Source organism: Canis lupus, chromosome 34, assembly GCF_048164855.1.
Source record: "Canis lupus baileyi chromosome 34, mCanLup2.hap1, whole genome shotgun sequence".
Taxonomy (NCBI): domain Eukaryota; kingdom Metazoa; phylum Chordata; class Mammalia; order Carnivora; family Canidae; genus Canis; species Canis lupus.
Window position 1 is genome coordinate 10,320,672 of NC_132871.1, and position 17,505 is coordinate 10,338,176.

The 17,505-nt window shown below is 42.5% G+C and overlaps 1 long non-coding RNA gene across 9 annotated transcripts in view; it reads left to right on the forward strand.

Annotated features, from left to right (window-relative positions):
- LOC140624410 (uncharacterized) overlaps positions 1–17,505 on the forward strand; it is a 373,398-nt gene that overhangs the window by 287,229 nt on the left and 68,664 nt on the right. For 6 of the 9 annotated variants that reach the window (XR_012023892.1, XR_012023893.1, XR_012023891.1 and 3 more), the window contains one exon: positions 10,434–13,950. The exons of 2 other annotated variants lie outside the window; for them this stretch is intronic. This is a non-coding gene — a long non-coding RNA (uncharacterized lncRNA). The remainder of the gene's footprint in view (positions 1–10,433; positions 13,951–17,505) is intronic. One more of the 9 variants, XR_012023889.1, reaches the window with a different exon arrangement.

The window sequence follows — 17,505 nt, forward strand, 5'->3', positions numbered from 1 at the left end:
GAAGTAGAGAAACAAGTTTAGCAGGATAGAGACCCACCATTCTCAATGATTTTTAAATATTTTTCTCCTGGAGCCAATTAATTGTTTGCATCAATGTGGATGGTAGTTAGCAGATCCCATCTAGAGAGAGTTCTGGGGGAGTCTACAAAATGTGTAACAATCATTGCAGTACTGAGGAAAATACCTCACTCTGATGTTAAGGAAAATGTTCCCCTACATGAGTTATATTCTGAAGTCTTTATTGACCAGGGTGTCCTGCTGCAATCTGTTCCAGTATATTTTTTATAAAAAGAGTTGCTCCAAAGAGATGACACATTTCTCTGTGGTGTCCTTTGAAGCCATCTTCTCTTTCTAACTTTGCTGGCTTTTGTGGGTGTCATGGTATGTTTAAAAATCCAGGAGGATGCCAAGTTACCCGGGCACCAAACCCAGAGAAGACAGGGTCTGTTTCAATACCGTGGTTCCTTGTATGTGATTAATGGTGAAGCTCAGCCCAAGAGACAGGTGTTGGATTCCAGAAGGTCACCTATGAGGTGGTGTCCTTGCTCCATCCCAGACTGGACAGCTTTGTTTTACCACTGCTACTGTAGTTGGCTGCTACTACAGAAAACTCTCCGCTCTGATCTCTCAGTGCACCCATGGCCTCTGAAGTCCAGAACCGCAGACAGTCTCGGAGTTTGGTTTGACACCAGTGCTCACTTTATTGAGACCCCATAGAGACGATTTGCAGTGAGAAGCTAACCAGCAGTACAACTCTTGACCCCAGGGCTTGGAGAGCAGGGTGTAGAGACCCTTTCTGAGCAGACTTGCTATGTGAGTCTGTGTGATTAACTCCTTACTCAGTTCCTCTAAGAAGGGATCTGCCTGGTACGGGTAATGTGATACTCAAAATGGATGCTACTCTTGCCAGAGCTCAGCTGGGAAGGAATGGTGGCCCCGAGGGCATAGGAAATGGAGGTAGGTGAGTCTTAAGTCCTGTTCCTGGGAAAAGAGACTCAGACAGAAAATCACATGGAGGATGCTCACTGGTGAGTACTCCTAGGAGAGATGCCTATAAAGGATTGAGAGAAGGAGGATTGGGAAGAAGGGCAAGTTACACTGTGATGAGGTTGAGACAGGAGCCTCAGGCGATTTTACAGGGAGGTCTGGAGCTGGGATGGCCTTTCAGAGATGCCCCCAAATTGGAGTAAGGGTGCTGGGCTTTGTGCCCACTTATAGTCTAGGCATTAGATGTGGGCTACCCCTGAGGAAGCAGCTAAGCTTGGGCAAGGCAGCTTCCTTTGGTCAAGGGCAATTTCTGAGGAGGGTCTCAACCGTGAGCTGCCAGCAAAACGATACTTCTGGAAGCCAGAGGGGGAATGACTTTGACCTTTTTGGACCTTGGTCCAAAAGGAGGAATCTGGGTGGCACACCATAGCATTATTATTATACTCAACCAGCTGACTTTTATCTCCATACCTTCATATAAATAATTAGCTTCAGAAATATGAGAAGGAATGATACATTTAAGGGATGGTGGTGGATAATCACTTGCCCAACTGTTACAAGGATACATATAGAGTAAAGGGTTATTTGGTAAATAAATAGTAAGTCCACACTTTTATTAGAGGAGTGGGTGAAATGATTCCATGAATCTCAATAGCTATTAGAGAAATTTTTCTTAAAGTGGTAGTGGTAAGTAGGCAGGAGTAGTTCCTGCTTACCTGACCTAGTAGTAATCAAGCTGTCCAAGGTTCTCGAGAATCTTTCTGGCTTGGAGTAGAGCTCTGAATTGATTATCCTTCAGACTATGCTTGACCTTCGAGGTCTCTGGGAAACACACTATGACCCCATGATTTTCCAGTCCCCAGACACAGCTTCAGTACTCGGGCGTTCAGAAGTCTGCCTGATTCAAACCTCCCATGTCAAGAGACACTATACGAATATAGCCTCTGGAGCCCTTAACAGTTAACCATTTCAACCTGAATGACTTCTCAAGGTCATTTCAAATCCTATACTATATTTAAATAAATAAACAAACAAACAAACAAACATTATCAGAAATTCAGACAATACAGAATGATGAAATGAAGAATTAAAAATTAACTTTAATCCAACCACGGCTAAGCATAGTGGTATACGTTCACCCTTCTTTTTTTCCTTCTCATATGCAAGTAATATTCTAAAAAATGATTTTACCATGGAGGCCTACAGCTTTGTATTCAAATCCTGATTCCACCACTTACTCATGTGACCTCAAGTAGTTTACTCTTGATTTTTTTGTTCATGTGTAAAATGGGAAGAATTACATTCATCTTATGGAATTTTGTTAGACTTTGAAACAAGGTGGTGTATGTAAGCCATATATTGCATCGCCTGGTACAAAACAAGCATTCAATAAATGTCATATTCTTTACTTCCCCACCCAAGGGGCTAAATTGGAAAAAACCACAAAGGATTCAACTTTGAGAACTGAGTTATGATCTAAGAAAAGCCTCCTTTAAAAGATTTCAAGCTTCATTGCTTAAATTAATCCAAACTTTTTCAAGCTATTAAGAGGCAATGCACAATTTGATTCAGATATGTAACATGAGACTATGTAATTAAACATATATATCCTGAAATTAATTTTACATTCACTTTTATAATACAGTACACTTATATAGAATAACACATGGCTCTTGATTAAACAGCAGACTGCCATTCAGTCAAACAGCTCAAGATAGATCATAAAACGTGAAAATGCAGCATCAGCACCAAAATATGGTTATGAGGTTTTAATATTCACTTCCACACTCTTACCTAGGTAGCATAAAAATGGATGTTTCTGAGAGAAAATGTTAAGAAAATGTTAAGCGTTAAGCATATCACATTTCTGCTTAAATGCTATTGAGTCATCTAGATTTATTGTAAATAAGACAAGAGGAATTTAGAGATTTGTCTTTCAAAGTAAAGTTAATTAGGACCAATATAATTTTGGTTTAAAATTTTCAATTACGGGAATAAAAAACTTTTAAAGGCATTTGAGTTTATTATTTTCTGTATTTCTTATTTTATTTTCAAAATAAAATCTACTGAACTGTGCACATATTATGATGGAAATATTTTCAAACTCTCTGAACGCTAAATAATCCAAACTCTTGCACAGTTGGGGGAGTAGGGAAAAAGGTAAATGAAATACACAGATGATCCCTTAAAGTCTGGTTTCATTCTTTAATATGATTTTCTTTCCTTCCACAAACCTTTATCTGAGCAATAAAAAAGACAGTCAAATTGGCCATTTGAGTTTCATTTTCCTCATCTTCCCATGTTGGAAGACCTTTTAGGTCTGGAAAACACTATGTTCGACTAAAGCTCATCCACGCACTGTTCCTTGCATTAAAGTCATTTTCCCTTAATCTGGATCATGCCCAAATAAGACCTTTAAATATAAACTTTTTATTGAAGTACAACGTGTTGGGAGATAATCCTCCAGGGGTCGCTCACGGTTCTGCATGCCTTGTGAGCAGAGAAGCACTGATAGCTTTTGTTCAGACTGTCTTTTCAAGGATGATTATGTAGAGAACAGCCTTGGAAGGTAGTGTCTCCCTCCTAAGCAGAGGACAGGTTTGATCACTGTCTAGTATAACAAAAATATGGTGTCCATCCATGGAGGTGGGGCAGATTTGCCTGTATCCTGTTATGAGAGGTTTGGGTTTTCTGAGCTTGGGGTTCCTCAGTTGACACAAAGCATTGCATACACAGCATCCATCTGAGCCTTCCCCGTGCAATTCTGAGGAGTGGGAGCAGGGGCCATGAGAGCAAATGTTCAGCTCATGCTGCTTGCTGTACTCTGAGTAATCCACTCCTTTGTCTCTGACCCAGGGGTATCGTGTCATCTGCCAGCATGTATAAAACTGTGGCAGTATTGCAAGCAGAGTAAGTCTCGGACAGTTTACACTTCTTGACATATGATACTTTCAAAAGGTACACAAATCCTAAGAGTAAGAATAGGTGAATTTTAATGAAGTGAATGCATATAAGCAAAACCCCCCAAACAGAATATAACCAGAATCCCAGGATTCCTTTCACGTTCCTTACCAGTCATAACCCCCCTACACAAGGTAACCAACCACTATCCAGATTTCTCACACGATAGCTTAGTTTTGTCTTTCTTGAACTTGATATAAATGAAATCATACAGTGTGTGGTTTTAATTGGGTTTTGTATTGTTTATGTTGCTCAACACTATGTTTGTGGAATTCCTTCATGTTGCATGTAGTTTTTGTTTCTTCATTCTCAGTACTGAATGGTATTCCATCATGTGAATATACCACATTTTCTGAATTGCATATCTTCTTCTAAAAGCCCACAATCTTTTATTAGTAACTTTCCTATTCAACTCTTTACTTTTCACTTTTTAAAAAACATTTTATTTATTTATTTATTCATGAGAGACACGGAGAGAGGTAGAGACATAAAGGGACTCCCTGTGGGGAGCCCAATGCAGGACTTGATCCCAGGACCCCAGGATCGTGACCTGAACTGAAGGCAGACACTCAACCACTGAGCCACCCAGGCACCTCTTTAATTGTATTTTTTTTTAATTTTATTTATTTATGATAGTCACAGAGAGAGAGAGAGAGGCAGAGACACAGGCAGAGGGAGAAGAAGGCTCCATGCAGGGAGCCCGACGTGGGACTCGATCCCGGGTCTCCAGGATCGCGCCCTGGTCCAAAGGCAGGCGCTAAACCGCTGTGCCACCCAGGGATCCCCTTTACTTGTATGTTTTGATGATTTTTATTTATTTGTTTATTTGTGAGAGAGAGCACAAATGGGGAGGAGAGGGGAAACATAGGCTCCCTGCCATGCGGGGTTCCATCTCAGCACCCCGGGATCATGATCTGAGCCAAAGGCAGATGCTTAGCTGACTAAGCCATCCAGGCATCCCTTTACTTTGTATTTTGGTTTTTAATGTACCTGTGTTATTTCCTATACTAGACTATTCGACCTTGAAAACTTAAGCTTCAAGACAACCTGAGCAATATATTAATTGACCCATTCACTCATTCATTCACTCATTCATTCAATTATTCTACAAATATTCAAAGAGAGCCACTTAATGTCTACTGAATGATAGATGCTCATCCACATAACAAGTACTAGAAAACATTTGGTGAATGACTGAGTAGTTAAAAAGCAAGAAGCAAAGGGGAAGAAGGCCACAAGAAAATGGCTGAGGAAATTGACCAGAGAGACTGTGTCTTGACTAATGTAGAGTTGACTGTGTTTCATGAGGAATGAGACTAGTTTTAAACAAAGATTCAAGGACTTATATGGTAAACTGCCTTACAAAATCTTCGCAAGATTATCTTACAGGCATTTTTCAAAAGTAAACTTGTAACTTACACCTCCCCAAATTTGCTCCTCCACAAATCTTTCCCATCTCATTAAAATGCACCTCAGTCCATTCAGTTGCATCCAACATCATTTTCTTTCCCTTATTCCCCACATTCAGTGCAGCAGCCCTGTAGGCTCTATCTCTAGAGCACATTCCAAATCTGTATGTGGTTCAACTCCACCATTATTAGTCTAGTTTTGAGTTTCCTGATTTTCTCCTCTGCCCCTGCCATATAGCAACCACGGCTTCTGAGACATAAATCAGATCATATTATGTCCTTGCTTAAAACTTTGATAGTATCTCATCGCTCTCGCAACAAAATCTAAATTCTTTATTCTGGTTTTTATGGCACATTCTGAACTATGAGTTTATCTCATCCTCACTTGCTAAGTCCCAGCTACCTGGCCTTTTATTTGCCAGCTTGTCTTGCCTTATAGCCTTTGTACTTTCTCCTGCCTGGTCCTAGATGCTTTTCTTCCTTGTTTTCACAGGAAGAATACTGACTGCTTCTTTTCAGTCAGATCACAGCTTAAATGTCACCACCTCAAAGAAACCTCTCTAAACTTCCAGTCCAAAGTAGCCATCCAGTTATTTTTTTATCACATCACCCTATTTTAATGCTGTAGGAAGCACTTTCCTTTCCTATTTTGTTTCTCATTTTTGTGTCTATTTTGTGTCTGTCTCCTTCAACTGAAATGTAAGTTTCATGAGGGCAGGGACCTAGTCTCTCTTTCTCACCAAGAAAGAAGTGGAATAAGATTAGGTAGAGACATATGGAGGCTTTCATTTTATTCACGATGTCCTGTTTCTTAAACTGACAGGTACACCAATATTCATTTTATTGCCCTTTCTATAGTATACATACATTATAGGTATTCTTTTTGCATATTTTATAATTATTTTATAATTTAAAAAGTAAAAATATAATCAAGTTAAACTATTTACTTATAACTAAAACTTCCATGTTCTGTATTCTTTTTTTTTTTTTTTCATTTTTTTTTCATGTTCTGTATTCTTGTTTGGGTAAATAATTAGTCTGATTTGTAACCTAATAGCTATAGTGCTGTGAACTCTGTTTTCTTTTTGGATTGCAATGGATTGCAATGGATTGAACCGTACTCCTCCAAAAAGATATTTTGAAGTCCTAACCTCCTATAGCTCAGAAGGTGACCTTCTTTGGAAAGAGGGCCATTTTAGATGTAACAAGTTAAGGTGAAGTCATACTAGAGAAATGGAGGCCCCTAATCCAACATGATTCATGTTCTTATAAGAAGATGGCCTTGTGAAGACAGAGATAGGAGGGTCTGAGTGATGCATTTACAAGCCAAGGAATGGCTGGAGTTACCAGATGCTAGGAGAGAAGCATAGAGCAGATTCTTTTTTAAAGTCCTCCGAAGGAAGCAATCCAACCAACACCTTGAATTTGGAATTCTGGTCTCCAGGACAGCATCTTTTTCTTGCTTTCTGCTTCCTAGTTTGCAGAAATTTGTTATGGCAATCTTGTGAAAGTAATACGGATGTGTCTGAGGGGTATAGATCAAACATGCACTTTGATGATTTAAGGTCTTTCTATGACAAGAGTGAGACCATACTGGGCCCACAATGAAATCGAGTTTCTCTACTTTTACAATTTTTTCTTTGCGCAGGCTCCAATAATGATGTAATGATAACATGGCGAGCCTGAGAACAAAACCCAAATTTAAGGGGCTTTAGAACATGCTAGGGCATAGGAGAAAATTAAATAGCTCATTTTTCCTAGAACCTTCATTGCCATTGGTTGAATCAATCACTGAGCTGCATTCATAGCTATTATTCATAGCATGTCTGGTACCATTATGACCTTTCAGATCTTATTAGTTTTGTTGAGGTTGGTAGAATTACATTTACATTGATTTCTAAAGGGTGGTATGTTTGAGAGCATGCTTGGGTGGTGTTCACCAAATGGAGTTGATGGGGTAAACACAGATAAAGAGTTAAGAATCCTCCAGAGTTGGCTGGATGATAAAGGCAAATCTTATTTAAGAATAATTGATTTATGTCACCCATAAATCTGAATTATATCTGGGAAATGCTCCTTTATATCCAATTGGTGTGTAGATAGGGTTAGAATGAGAATAATATCTAATCTCTCAAGATCACTTCTTGACCATGGAGAATAGTCCCCATTTTGTTTTTAATACAGAAATCTTGAGAAATGCCAGTGTGTGACAATAGTGCATCCTATGCTCAACTCACAATAGTCATTCAATAAGTATTAAATGATGTCACTTGGACAGAAGTCTCTGACCATGTGGGAATTTACATTCACTGTTGTAAGATTTTATCTTGAGGAGAGAAGCTTGGGAAGATGGCAGACTGAGAGGACCCTAAGCTTACCCTGTTCCATGTGTACAACTAGGTATCAATCACATCCAAGTGTATAAGGTTTTATCACTACATAAATCCCTTTGGCTTGGTCAAATGATTTTACTTGGTTGGGATTGGTGATAGCACACATGACACACTCTTAGATCAGAGTGGCCTCTGAGCCACACATGGCCAGATAACCTCTCTACAGATGACTGAAGGACTAATAGTGAAGAGTGCAGAAATTGGAAGCAAGTACACATGATTTTGAATCTTGGCTCCATTCTTTACTGGCCATTGGCCTTTAGGTAAATCACTTAAGTTTGTTGCATTTAAGATTCCTGGCCTGCAAAATGAGAATTAGTGTTAATGCCTAAATATTAGAGGTCTTGTGAGGATTAAGTGGGTGAGGATGCAGAAATGAGAGGGTGGCTGCTGTTAGAAGTGATGTCTCTATCCACTCTATGGCCTGCCAGACTGACTGACACAGAAGTTTCCTGTGAGCAAGCTTTGTCAGCTCACCTGAGCCTCCATGCTTAGCATCACCAGGTGGTCACCTGCCCCGACACCTGCTCTGGCCCTTACTTGCCCTACTCCTCCTTCTCCTTCTTTCCACCCCTCTCCGCTACTCATGGATCAGTGGTGGGTTGCCAGGAAAAGGGTCAGAAGGCCAGAGGCAGTTTTAGGGGAAGCAATATCCCAACTGTACAGTAGTAGCTGCAGAGAGCCCCTGCTTCCTGGCTGTCTTCCCTCCTGCTGCTCTGATCTCTCATAAGCCTGTTTCTCCTCAACTCCCCGCAGTAACCTGTGGTTTGACCTCCTTCCCTTGCATGTTTTCCCATCATCACGGAGTCCAATACCGCAATCCCAATGCACAAGGTTCCCCATTAGAAATGATGTTATGAACAATGAGTACTGAGCCATCCAAAGGGACTATGGCAGGGGGAGCCCTGGGGCAGAATCCAGAGAACGCTTGCAGGGACAGGAGTCAACCCTCCATTGGCTGGACTCAGGGGTGGTGGGGGGAATCCTGGAGGACACCCAGGAGGGGACAGAGCAACCCGATAGCAGAGGCAGCGGACTTGGCAATGGAGCACTCCGAGGGCTCAGGGCAATGGCTCTTCACACAGAAATCCTTTAGGGGTTAGGCCGTTCCAGGCGTACGAGTGAAATACCAGCCCTGGTCCCAGACTTCTCTGTTTCCTTAACAAGTTATCCTTCCAATTTCTTTCTTTCCCCCTTTCTCCCCTTCTCTGCTTGTCTCTTGTCCACTAGGTCATCTGGAAAATGTCAAATCACACGCACTCTGGGCAAAATACCCATTCTCTCCCGTGAAGAAGCCAGATAGACAAGGACTCGGGAGATTTGAGGGGCTCTGCACTTTTTTCCACGGCTGCTGCAAGGCAGTGTCTCCCAGATCCAGAGGCTAGAAGTCTGGGGTTCAAGTGTTGGCAGGGCCACGCCCCCTCAGAAATCTACAGGGGAAGCGTCTTCCCTTGCTTCTCGCAGCTTCTGGTAGCCCTGGACATTCCATGGTTTGTGGCAACATAATCTCTGCCTCTGTCTTCGGGCTGTTCTGGGGTCTCTTTACATATCTTCCTTCTAAATTGGTGTCCAATTTCCCCATTTTATAAGGACGCCAGTTATATCCAGGTAGTGTGCCCCCTGATGATCTCATCCTAATCTGCTTAAATCTGCAAAGACCTTGTTTCCAAATAAGGTGATATTCCTCAGAACATGGTTTTAGAACTTCAACACCTCTTTCTTGAAGGGATGCCATACAACCCATAACAGTGGTCCTTCCCCACTAGGTAGCCCTTGGGTAAACAATTCATGAGGCTCTCGGTTCTTGTGCCAACACCACAGCCATGATTTAAAAACGAAGGGCCTTTGCCCTCTACTCAGACACAAAGCATGCTGGGCTAAGGACGTTTGGTCAAGTTCGGAGAGCCGCAGTGCTCACTGAGCTTCAATGCTAGAAGGCATTTCAGAAGTTTCCATTAGCCACCTACCCACTTTACAGATGAGCACACTGGAGACCCAGAGACAGGCTTTACCTGAGATCTCAGAGCTTGTAGGAACCATCGCCACGAGTAGGACCCATGCTTCTACACTGCCTTTCACTGTTCCACTCTCACGGGTAAGATGTTGGTTTAACCAATGTTGCATTTGCCTCCTTTGGGGGCCTATTTGAATCCATTTTACCTTACCTAAATCTCTGCAGACATAGCTTCCAAGATGATCCCCCAAGGAAATACTTCTCGGAGACATCAGTGTATCCAATGAGTAATAATGAGAATCAGTGGGTAAGGCATTCTAACAATCCCCAAATGTGTTTTTAACACTGTTATTGTTGTTTTAACATTGAATACACTTAACCAGGAAATTCAGACTTCTTTCTGAAGCATTCCAACTGTTGTGTTTATACCCAGTTGCCACACAACATTTGCTCCTACTGTGTTTTAGTTGGCAAGGGCTGGAGGAAGGGTTTTTGTAGCCAAGTAGCCTCAGATAGGGAATCTTTCCAATCTCCTGGGACCTGGCATAGCCCCAGAATCAATAGTCACAGGGACAGATGCCAACACTCATTTTATCCAGTGTTTTAGCTAACCTTGGACCAACCCCCTATTTAGACCCTGAACCTGGATAGGAAGAACCAGCTGAAAAAATAGAACCTTGCAAAACTTATAGATAAATAAGTGAAAGCTGCATTTTTTTTTTCCATCAGGGAAAAACGGAGGAATCCTGCAGAGGATATATTACATTTTCACTCCCTGCTCCCCCCCAAAAATCTCTCAAATGCAGCCATGATGCCAACCTCCTGAATTAAAAATGGATAAACACAGTCAATGTTTTACTATCATTACATATTTTCCAGACTACAGAATACAGAATTCTATCACCAGCACGGAGTATTTCCTACTTTCATTACACAATTTGGAGGCTGTGAAGTGAAAATACACTTGATTTAAATAGCAGTGTATAAATCTGACATCCTTCTCTACAAGACATATATTTATTCAGCAAACTTTGACTGAGCACCTATTATGACAGACCAGCCCTGTGCTGTGCCCTGCAATGCTTAGCTGAAAGAATCTGCACCCCAGATGTGCTTACAGCTCTCCAAGGAAGACATCGCGCACCGTCGCTAGGCCACCGTGTCGCTTGCCGTAATGAAGGCGGATGGGCAAGGTTAAGGAAGTGCTCAGGAATGATTAATTCTGCCTTTGAGAGAGAAGTAGAAGATGAGAGCATGTGCCAAGAAAGGTTCAGTCCAACTGGTGTTTCAGTGAGATGGCCTCCCCGATGGTGTAGAGGCTGCTGCAGGCAACACCAACCCTCTGTGCATTGACTCTGGGCCCTCGCATATTACATGATGATTTAAAATGTTCTTCAGTGGAGTCTGTCTCTGAGGGCAGATGAGTATGGAAAGATTCTGTGTGGCCATTCTAACCTAGACCACAGTGAGAAGGCTAGGGCTCTGCGGGGCGCACCTCACCTCCGTGTAGATGGACCCGGTGCACGGTGGCTGGAGCATTTCTGATGACCCCTGCATAACATCCTGTTCAGGCACAGGCTGCAGTTGTTCCCTTGTCTGGACAAGAGCTTCTAACTGAGGATGCACGAGGAACTGACGTTGTGGGGAAGGAGAAGAAGGGATAGGGGAGAGAGTGAGACCAGAGAAGGGGAGGCTGCAGGTGTGGAACTCATCTGGCTTCATTTCAATATTGCTCTCCCAGATTCCAAATGGAAAATAGAACTGAACACCCATGATTAAAAAATGCAATACATGCTAAGAAAGTCTAAAGTAATTTACACCGGGCATTAAAGTGTTTTGCATGAGAATATAGTATGATGGAGACAACCGAAGAATTATGGCTTTCATTAAAAGGTTTGCAACTCAGTGTGCTGTGATATAACTATAGCAGTTTTTCTGTCTTGGTGATGGTTTTTTATTTTAAACACTGCCTTCCAAACCAAGGAATGCAAATGTGTCGGGAGCGCTCAGCCTGGGGGTTTTAACTTGCTGCCACCTCTTACTAATCACTTCCCTCTAGGACTTTACCTGCTGATGCCAAGGTGAAAGGTGAGCAGTTACACCTCTATGGCCCTCAACCTCCCATATCCTGAGCCCAGCTATAAAGTAAACTGTCATCTCTTTCTTCATTATTCAAAGTTAGCATTCGCTAGTTCAAAGCCCATTTGAGATTATGCATCAAGAATGATATACATTAAGGTTGGGATTAAAGGAAAATCAGTTACATGAAAGAAAGGTGTTTTTGCCACAAATCTTGTGTGTGCATGTCAAGAAGTATATTCATTGCCTAATTTAAAAAGAAACCAGGACAACTCCCAGAGATATATACCTGCATCTGGCCAGTCTTTCAATGAGGACGCTTTCTGTTTGAAGTTTGGCTGTGAAGTTAGAGGAAAAACATCTTTCCCTGGCTAGCACATGCTGCTTGTTTAAAAAAAAAAAAAATGCTGGATGGAATTCTGATTATAGGCACTCATTAAGAGTAAAATCAAAAGTTGACTTCAACCTGAATCTGCTTAGACAGGGTAAGAAAACTGGGCTTAGCAGTAAGAGAGACAGATCTAGGCTAGCAATAGGAGGAGTTAGATGAACTTTCACAATCTCTTTTAACCCAGGGATTCCATAATTTTATCAGTTACTGCCTAACTGAATTCCTGGTCTTGCTGGCCTGTTTGGAGCAACTTTTCACTGATTTGATACAAATTTTGATGATGCTTATTTGGAATTAAGGGAATGACAAGAAGCCAGGCACTGAATTAGGTGCTTTTCACGAGTCCTCCCGTTGGATCCTCACATCAGTTCCTCGATTCAGATTATTATGAATTTCTACCACACGTCATCCTCCCCCTGCATAGTTTACCATATTCCTTGGACCTATCTTTAAATTGGGCACGTGGGGGTCTCAGATCTGATGCAAAACCGAATTTTAAACTACTGCGATCAAGTTCTGTACAATGTCTGGGACGCCGTGAGCTCATGCATGTTAAACAACCCAAAATCACGATGCCTGTGTTCTGCTGGGTCAGTTTATAACCCGTACAGAGGACAGAATGTGCAAACCGTATGTGTGAAGGTGAATTTACGAAGATGCTGGGGCTCTGGAGCAACCTGGCTCCAGAGACTGAATGCCTCCTGGTTTCTGTGATGTTCCTAATTCCACCCTGGCTCCCGGCACGTCTGGCGTTAGGAATGGGTTTGATAAATGTGTGTGGAACTGAACTGAGGCACACTAACCTCTCTTCCAGGCCCCCCCTAAATCGCCCCTGGTCCTCTCGCTTCCAAATATTATGATGGGAAGGTCAGAGGGGCAAGACCTTCCCATGTGTTTCTGGCATTCCCTCTGATCAAGACTTGATAAGCCAGAGTGTTATCTGAGGCCTCCAAAGCAGATGCTCAGGACCCGGTTCCACTTTTAACCCTGAGTCAGCTTTTGCTAAAGGACTTATGGGGTCTGGATAGGAGCTCTGTGATCTGTGGGATTTGAAGAGAAGCACCCGATTCTTCTGTAACTTGGGGAGGGCGCAGAATATTGCGGTGGGCAGACACTAGTGGAAACCATACCTCTGTCTCATGGTTTTGCACCCAGCTTAGGCATCTCATCACTCCCATCTGGTTTTGCTCTTGTCTAACAAAAACATCAAAGCAGACTTGGCAAGGATCATCGCCCAAATATGCTTTCATTGTCTCTGTCAGTGAATCTCTGTCCAGTCACTAAGGGAGAATGTCTTGCTGTGGTTAATGTCACTTGTTTCGTGGAAAACACTAACTTAAGCAACTGTACCTAATCCTGAATAAATCCAATGGCTTTATAATGAAAGAGAAAACAAACATTTACAGAGTCGCTTAATTTGATCCAGGCATTTTATTTCATGCAACTCTGTTCCTAAATATCTATCTTACCGGTAAGGAAGCACAGGGTCCGAAAGATTAGACAATTTGCTCGTGATCACAGGGTGTCGTGGTGGAGCTAGTGACGGAGTTAGGATTCGTACTGAGGTCCATTTGAGAAGAGAGTCCTAGTTCTTCTGCCGAACTCTTAAGACCTTTACTGGATCAGGAGAGACACAGAATCACTGACTCGTTACTCTGCTTCTCCATCCGGACGTGGCATGAGCTACTCAGGGCTGTGTCTCTCTTCCAAGGAGGATCCACGAAGTGTTGACACTCACTTCTGTGGACGTGCACACGGACGCCCAGCTGTGTTCAGGTAAGGACCAGTGCAGGCCCACCAGCCGGCTCAGCAGCCCTGGAGAGCCTGGACGGTGGTTGCCCTTAGTGTTTCTGACCAACCCAGTGCCAGGCAGAGCCTTGAAGGTTCTAGATGGATGTGCCTGTGTCCCTCCACCTGAGAGAACCTGGCGGGGAGGGGGGGGGGCTTGTTATCACCAGCCTGCAACCACACTTGACAAATAAACGATTCCTTTAACACTTAAAAATTATACCAAAATTGTAAGTCAAAGACACCAAGCTGAACATGATTTTAAGGTTATCCATGGCCCAGAGACTATCTTGAAATGAAGATAAGCCCCTTGGCCATTCAAATAAACTTACGGAAGCTTGCAAACTGTCCACTCTCTTGCTTGGGGAACCTAGTTAATGGGTGAAAGGAACAGAATCAGTATGCTTTTCTCTTCTGTTGGCATGCATACCTTCTTAATTAGCTTGGGCCTGAGGAGGGAGCGTGTATTTCTCAGGTTAGTTAAAAATACTATACAGTGAATACATGCATATCATCTACAGTTAACATGTGTATACACCTGAATTACTTAGCACTCAATTGACAGGAAAGTAGTCAGTTATCACCTTTATTATTTCCCATGGACAATGCGTAAGATGGGGCAGTGGCCTTGAGTTTGTTTTCAGACATGAAGAAGAAGCTAGAGCACAGAGAGGCCGACCATCTGTTTCAGAGTACCCAGCAGGTGATGAGTTCTGACACATGCTCTGGGGCTCCAGCCAGAGCCAGCTTCCTTAAATAACCAATTAAATGTCAGTAGGCAAAAATGATCCTGTAGCAGCACAAAAGGTTTTCTGAGAAAGCATGCCTATTCCTAGGTGAATTCTTACAATTACAGTTTGTAACAAAACATAAAATCTAACAAATCCGTGCTATGCAAACTCCTTCTCATTTTGTATTCATTTAACAGCATCTTGATGAAAGCTTTTGCCTGTGAAAAAGAGCTCCGTTTGATAGTTGTAGATATTTTTCTTTTCTTCCAATGTGAACATTTACTAAACATCTCTCTCTGGCACCTAACTTCTGCTCACAGCCACACTGTGAGAAATGGAACTGAAGTTCAGGAGGTTAAGTGCCTTGGATAGCGCCCTGGGGGTTAGTAAGTGACAGAGCCAGCGCCCGGTTTCAAATCTCTCGCCTAAAGCACATGCTCTTCCCAAGACTCAGCCCAGAACCTGCTCAGTAGGCTCTCTGACGGGTCCCCTACTCATGTGACTGGGAAAGGACATGAAGAACATGGAGAAAACCCAAGCTAGATTTACAGAATTTCTGACAGGCCCAAGGTTGACCTCCAATAAAATGGTGAAGTGTGCACTGGGTGGTTTGGCTGGAGGTCCAGGCTTAGCCTTCCTCAAAGGTCACTTGGACTCCGTGACTATCACCCGCAGCCCTAGAATCTCATTTCTGCCCTGTTGGCTTTTTCTTTTTTTTTTTTTTTTTTTAGGTTTTTTTTTTAAATAAATTAATTTTTTATTGGTGTTCAATTTACCAACATACAGAATAACACCCAGTGCCCGTCACCCATTCACTCCCACCCCCCGCCCTCCTCCCCTTCTACCACCCCTAGTTCGTTTCCCAGAGTTAGCAGTCTTTACGTTATGTCTCCCTTTCTGATATTTCCCACACATTTCTTCTCCCTTCCCTTATATTCCCTTTCACTATTATTTATATTCCCCAAATGAATGAGAACATACACTGTTTGTCCTTCTCCGATTGACTTACTTCACTCAGCATAATACCCTCCAGGTCCATCCACGTCGAACAAATGATGGGTATTTGTCGTTTCTAATGGCTGAGTAATATTCCATTGTATACATAGACCACATCTTCTTTATCCATTCATCTTTCGATGGACACCGAGGCTCCTTCCACAGTTTGGCTATTGTGGACATTGCTGCTAGAAACATCGGGGTGCAGGTGTCTCGGCGTTTCATTGCATCTGAATCTTTGGGGTAAATCCCCAACAGTGCAATTGCTGGGTCGTAGGGCAGGTCTATTTTTAACTCTTTGAGGAACCTCCACACAGTTTTCCAGAGTGGCTGCACCAGTTCACATTCCCACCAACAGTGTAAGAGGGTTCCCTTTTCTCCGCATCCTCTCCAACATTTGTGGTTTCCTGCCTTGTTAATTTTCCCCATTCTCACTGGTGTGAGGTGGTATCTCATTGTGGTTTTGATTTGTATTTCCCTGATGGCAAGTAATGCGAAGCATTTTCTCATGTGCATGTTGGCCATGTCTATGTCTTCGTCTGTGAGATTTCTCTTCATGTCTTTTGCCCATTTCATGATTGGATTGTTTGTTTCTTTGGTGTTGAGTTTAAGAAGTTCTTTATAGATCTTGGAAACTAGCCCTTTATCTGATAGGTCATTTGCAAATATCTTCTCCCATTCTGTAGGTTGTCTTTTAGTTTTGTTGACTGTATCCTTTGCTGTGCAAAAGCTTCTTATCTTGGCTTTTTTAGTCCAGATATTTTCCACCTCTCTCCATCCTCAGAATCTTCCCACTTCCAAAGTATCTATAGGTACCTGCAGATGAATAACTAGTGAATCTGATCATCCAAGACTGTTTTTGACAGTAACCCCGAGGATACATTCTTATCCATACGTGTAACTGCTAGAGTGGAAATTTCAGACATGCCAGAAAATGAGTAGAGAAATCTTAGAGGAGGAATCATGATCATATAGTACCCCACTACCGCTCCTGGATTAAACTGCATTCTGGAGTGGACATGGCTGGCCTGAGACTCCCTACAAGTGTGTGACATGCCCTTGTCTCAGACTAATCAAGTGTTAGAAAGTAGGTAGGTTGGATGATACTTTTTTGGTTGTAGGTAACAGAAACTAAAGCTAGTCTAAAGGGGAAAAAAAATTTACTCTAAGCATATAGATGTGAGAACTCGAGGAGAACCAAGCAAAGAATGGTCTCAGAACGAGGGAGAAGAGGGGCTGTTTGTGGGATGCGAGAGTAGGAGTTCAAAACCTTATCTTGCTATCCATGTGGCTTGGTTCCTAAAGTTTTGAAGAAGGAGCCAGATTGAGTCTGTCTGAGTCAGGTGATCACTTTGAGCTAATCAGCTCTAGCCTCTGAGAGTCATGAGGTCCATACATAATAAAGGGAAGGGACAAAGAAAGTTTACAAAGAAAGATTTCTACCAGGAGGCCGTAGTGACCACCCTTGAGTCAACTCTTCTCATTTCGCAGGAGTGGAAGTAGGGGCCCAGAAAGGTGAAGTGACTGCCCCCGGCCACGCACCTTGTAGTGGAGGAGCTGAACCAAAATACAGGCCCTCCTAACTCCAGGACAGTGCACTTTGATTGTCTTTCTGCTTTTGTCCTTTGCATATTTCATGCCTTCAGTCTACTTTCCTCCCTGTTGCCCTCCCACTGCTGACCCAGAAGTCTTCCAAAAGTCCAAATCTGATTGTGACACTGCTCTGCTAAGTAGTCATCTATCACTTCTAGTCCAAACTCCTTAGCACTGCATACAAAGCCCTTTTAATCCTGCCTTAAGCCCTTTTAGACTGCTT